Here is a 6,000-nt window from a genome sequence, read left to right as displayed (position 1 = left end):
GCTTGAAGCCCCTGTCCTGAAGGTGACACTTGAAGGTGGGAAGCCCACCCCCAAGGGTTTACTGCTCTACACGGTGACAACAGCTTAGCAATTACAACCACTTTAGGAACTGAAGGCTTGACCCAGCCTGCTGACGGGCTCAACTCACCGAGGCCAGGTTCCAGCGCAAACCCTAATCTCACTAGTCCCAAGATTAACCTCCCAAGATGCAACCAGGGCAGATTGTACGGCTGCCTACAGGACCCGTGATGTACAATGGGAAAGAGCCTGAACTTCTGTCAGATGGAGAGACTTGAATGTTCTCGCTCTTGGGATGGATGGATATACATTCGCTTTACTCTAGAGGGTTTAGAGATGTGGTTCGCAGACTTGACTATGAATTCAGATCTCCCTGGTGCTTTAAAAATACCAACACTGGGGACTCCCCTGGCGGTCCAGTGGTTAAGACTCCACAATTCCACTGCAGGGGGCACCGGTCCGATCCCTGGTTGGGGAACTAAGATCCCGAATGCCGTGTGGTGTGGCCAAAATAAATAAATAAAATAAATTATTTTAAATAATACCAACATTGGGCCTCAACCTCTAAGAGTCTTTGTGTGTGTAATTTGAAAAATTCATGTCTTTCACAAATGAACGTATCTATGAAACAGAAACAGAATCAGGGACCTAGAGAATAGACTGGTGATTGCCAAGGGGGAGGGGGGCTTGGAGAGGGATGGATTGGGAGTCTGGGATTAGCAGATGCAGACTGCTTTATGTAGGATGGATAAACAACAAGGTCCTACTGTACAGCCCAGGGAACTATATTCAATATCCTGTGATGAACCATAATGGAAAAGAATGTGAAAAAGAATGTATATATATGTATAACTGCATCACTTTTCTGTAAAGCAGTAATTAACACAACGTTATAATTCAACTATACTTCAATTAAAAAATTTGTTTTTTAATTTTGCAAGGACAGAGGTATTATTGATAACCTAGGTCTGCAGTGGCACCTAGAAAGTTGTGCATTTTTCTCAACAAAGGCGTGCTATCTCTCTGGAGATGAAATACAGAGCTGCTTTCTGGTTTCAGGATGGGCTCTCTGGGGGAACAGAAAGGCAAGGCCCACGGAAGAGCATACAGACAAGGGCTATGGGACAAGAAGCGTGGGCCAAGCTGACTGGGGTCCCTAGCCATCCAGGAATCCTGTGAATATAAGGCTTATATCCTGGGTTCTCTACAGTCTGGACAGCTCGGCACGACGTAAGGCAGGCCCAGGGAGGAGAGAAACTAAGTCACATCAAGAAGCTTGGGCTAGGGCTGAGACGTGTTAAAGGAAAACAGGCAAACAGTACACCCCCGTCTTGCCCAACTTGTGGGGACAGCTTTGCAGGCAAGACTCGGGTGTGAGGGGACTCTGTTAGGCTAAGTCTTACACGACAGGCCTGGGGGACCAAAAGGACTGGTAAATAGCAGGCAAGACCCCTGACCATCTTCCTCCCACCAGACGCCAAAATGCATCTCACCGGAGCGAGAGGGCATCATCCTGTCACTCCCAGTAACAGCCCAGCACTGGGGAATATTTTAGGGTGTAGGTTCCCCAAAGTTTGGACACCCTCTACCACAAGATACTCCAAGATGAAAGGCTTCCAGGGTCAAATAAATTTGGGGAGTACTATATAGACTCTGTCCTCCTCCTTTGCGCCAGATTCACAATGCACAGGAGCATATTAAAGGCTCTGACAAGGCCTGCAGCTGGAAAATCTGTTTTTGTTTAGCATTCCCCAAATTTAATTGACCATGCCATCTTTATCCCCCGGGATAAGGGAAAGAGTCAGCAGTTAAATTGCTCCGTTGCTGCCCCACGCCGTCCTCCGACTGCAGAAGTTCTCCAGGCCCTCTCTGTAGATGTCCCTGTGACCAAGCTGCAGGCTGTTTTGTTGTGAAGCTGTGGCTGGTTCAGTGTCACACCAGCCATCAGGCCTCTCTGCTCCCTCTCCTTCCCAGCCTCCCCTCCCCTCCCTCACTCTCGTCTCCTGGGGTTTCACTCCCCAACAGAGTCAGTGCAGAAGTTTTTGCGTCCAGCTCTGAGACTTAAGGAATCAGAGCTCACATAGACACTTCCTGTCACGCATCCTCTACATTCTACCAAGGAAAATAAACCACAAGCATGATTTTCTTTGTGATTATAAGTAAAGACCATCAGCAGGTATTCTGAGTGTGGTGTGATAGAAAGCGTCTGATCTAGGAATTAGAACTCCGGGATTTTCCAATCTCATCTCTTGCACAAACCAGCTAAATTACTCTTCAGACAATGGATTACCAAAAATGGGGCAACACATGTTTGTCCTCATATCTCACATTTGTGAGGATTAATAAGCATTACAGGGACTTCCCTGGTGGTGCAGTGGATAAGAATCCACCTGCCAGTGCAGGGGACACGGGTTCGATCCCTGGTCTGAGAAGATCCCACATGCCGCAGAGCAGCTAAGCCACAACTACTGAAGCCCGCACGCCTAGAGCCCATGCTTCGCAACAAGAGAAGCCACCACAAAGAGAAGCCCGTGCACCACAACGAAGAGTAGCCCCCGCTCGCCACAACTAGAGAAAGCCCACACGCAGCAATGAAGACCCAACGCAGCCAAAAATAAATAAAATTAAATATTAAAAAAAAAAAGCATTATAACTAACACTTGTTGAATGCCTACTACACTGTATGATCTCTTTTGATATTCCACCAACAAGCTGGATATTTTTACTTTCAAAGACAGGCCTTATTAATTCCATTTTTCAAATGAGCATTCTGAGACCCAGAGAGGTTAAGTAACTTGCCCAAGGTCACACAGCTATTTAATATCAGAGCCAGGAATTAAATGCAAATTTGTCTGAACTCCAAGCTCATCTTTCCACCGTACCGTCCTGCTTGTCCAGTGAGGAAATGCATATGAAAATATGTTAAACTCCACAAAACATAGATAGTAAAATGTACTCTGTCAGAGACTTCCCTGGTGGTCCAGCAGTTGGAACTCCATGCTCCCAATGCAGGGGGGGCCCAGGTTTGATCCCTGGTCAGGGAGCTGGATCCGCATGCCACAATTGGGGATCCCGCATGCCGTGGCTGAAGATCCTGCACACCGCAGCGAAGACCTGGCACAGCCAAATAAACAAATAAATACTAAAAACGAAATAGTAGCATCAAAAAGTTTTTTAAAAATGTATTCTGGGAGTTGAAGACACCGCTGACCACATTTATCCTAATAAAGTCTATGTTCTTTGAGGCCTTTTGTTCTGGAAATGAGACACAAAATCAGTGATTTAGACAAAAGTTAGGTCTTTTATGTATATCCTTTTGGCCCCTAACTCCTTCTTTCCACTAGAGATACCTCCACACATTGCCACAATTCTTAAAAATTGTCTCAGACCGGTAACAAATATTGGCCGTCTCTAAGCCGGTGTCCTCTCTCTCCCCGCCTCGGTGGCAGCCAGCAGGTGGCATGTGGCTCACATTCTGTCTCCAGAGCTTGTCCCCAGGTCTTGGCTCCAGAGCAGGGGCCCCAGGGTCAGGGGTGGGGGTGGGAGGGTCACAGCTCTTGCTGCGGCCACTGGCCCAGCCCATCTTTCGTGTGTGCTCTTGTCCACTGCATGCCGGGCCTTCTGGCTGCCTGCATGTTTCTGAGCCCTGGAGAGCCTGCCAGGACGGCACATGACTATTGCCTATGGTCATGATCTGTGTCTGTTGTTTGTAACCAAGAGTTTTGATGGACATTGATGTATATAATTAAGTGGATTCTGTGACTCTATCAGCATCTCCACTGCACCTCAGAGGAGCTCCTTTCTGGGCTACAGACTACACCACAGGTCTCGGGCGTGTCCCTAACTTAATCGAGATCAACAATGGGCCGCATCAAGGAAAAAAATAAGGATGTTAACTAAATTTATGGTAGTCACTTTGCAGTATATATGTAAATCATCATTATGTTGTGCACCTAAAACTAATACAATGGTATATGTCAATTATATTTCAATTTTATAAAATAAGAATACATTTTTTAAAAAGAAAAGCAGAAAAGGGAACAGCCATCCATCACACGTGAAAGCAAGCCACACTCTGCACTGGGCAGGGCCAGGCTCACGGCACCTTCTCTGTCCTAAAGAAGCACTGTGCGGGGACTTCCTGGTGGCGCAGTGGTTAAGAATCTGCCTGTCAATGTAGGGGACAAGGGTTCGAGCCCTGGTCTGGGGAGATCTCATGTGCCACAGAGCAACTAAGGCCCGTGCGCCACAACTACTGAGCCTGCGCTCTAGAGCCTGCGAGCCACAGCTACTGAAGCTCATGTGCCTAGAGCGTGTGCTCCGCAACAAGAGAAGCCACCGCAGTGAGAAGCCCGTGCACCCCAACGAAGAGTAACCCCGCTCGCTGCACCTAGAGAAAGTCCACGTGAAGCAACGAAGACGCAACACAGCCGAAAATAAATAAATTTATTTTTAGAAAAAGAAGCACCGTGGGTGCACCCCAAGCACAGCTGCCACTAGGCCAGATGCTTCTTGCCCAGGTGCAAAGGACTTGTTTGCTCTGCTGACTCCGGGCATTCATCCAGAGCACGGGGGCAAACAGGAGCTGGGGTCAAATCTCACAGGCCACCTGTTTTTGTAAATAGAGCTTCGTGGGGTCACGGCTACTGTGGTCCCCAGCCATCTCCCGGAATTGTTGCAATAGACACAGTATGACCGGTGAAGCGAAAAATAAATATTTTTGACTCTTTGACCCTTGACAGAGAAAGATCACTGACTCCCGACCTAGGGCAGAAATCCGGAGAAGGGCAGAGAGAGTTTTGCTTGCACCCCTTAGTGACCAGTCTCTGAGTCACTCTCAGTTTCTTCCTGTTCATTTTTTTTTACTTTAAAATTTTGCTTTAGTTTCTGAATGGGGAGTGCATTCACCTGGTTCAATCAAAGTCAAATAAAAGAGAAAAGTCCTGGGCTTCCCTGGTGGCGCGGTGGTTGAGAGTCCGCCTGCCGATGCAGGGGACGCGGGTTCGTGCCCCGGTCCGGGAAGATACCGCGGAGCGGCTGGGCCCGTGAGCCATGGCCGCTGAGCCTGCGCATCCGGAGTCTGTGCTCCGCAACGGGAGAGGCCACGACAGTGAGAGGCCCGCGTACCGCAAATAAATAAATAAATAAATAAGTAAGTAAGTAAGTAAGTAAGAAAGAGCAAAGTCTTGGGCCTTCCTCTCCCCACCCAACTCTGTTCCAAGAAATGACAGTTCTCAGGAGAATTGTGTGTATACCGGCTTTCTTTTTTGAGGTGACAGAAATGTTCTAAAATTGACTGTGGTGATGGCTGCACATATCTGTGAATCTACTGAAAGCCACTGAATTGTGTATTTTAAATGGGTGAGCCCTCTGATATGCAAAATAGCTCAATAAAGCTGATATTCAAAAAAATCAACAGTGCAGAATATGGGTGCGTATTAAATTTAATCTGCACCCTCGGAGTGATTAGTCAGCATTGAAGCATCCCCACCAGGAACTCATGTTCAAGTACTTTAACTATCATTATGTAAATCTGCACCAGAGGGTTTGTAATTCCCATAAGGGAAGATAGAAACAGTGCTCCATCCCTAATAGAGTGTCGCTTGTGGCTAGAAAGAGTGTGTGGCCACAGCTCTCCTTGCATGTACAACACAGAAGCAAGCAGCCGCCAGACCCCAGTGGTGTGGCATTCTAGGTCCAGGGACCCTCATTCACAAGGACCCTGTGGCCAGATCAAATGACAAGGCTCACCTGCTCTCAGATCACTGTTTCCTACCCCAGGATGGCAAAGGAGAGAGATCTGAGATGAACAGACCAGGTTAGATGACTGACTCCTCTGTCCCTTTGCCAACAGCTGTTTGAATCGGTAGCAGAATCTATCCTGAGACTTGCTTTTATTGTCCACTTGACAGTTGTTGGAAGCAGGTGACATCAAAATGTTGAATAACTAGTGAGGCTTGGCATGTTCACGGTCCTGGGGCA

The sequence above is a fragment of the Monodon monoceros genome, unplaced genomic scaffold (assembly GCF_005190385.1).
Source record: "Monodon monoceros isolate NGI ecotype Baffin Bay Population unplaced genomic scaffold, NGI_Narwhal_1 Super_Scaffold_21, whole genome shotgun sequence".
NCBI classification, from domain to species: Eukaryota; Metazoa; Chordata; class Mammalia; order Artiodactyla; family Monodontidae; genus Monodon; species Monodon monoceros.
Note: the sequence above shows the minus strand (reverse complement) of the source record.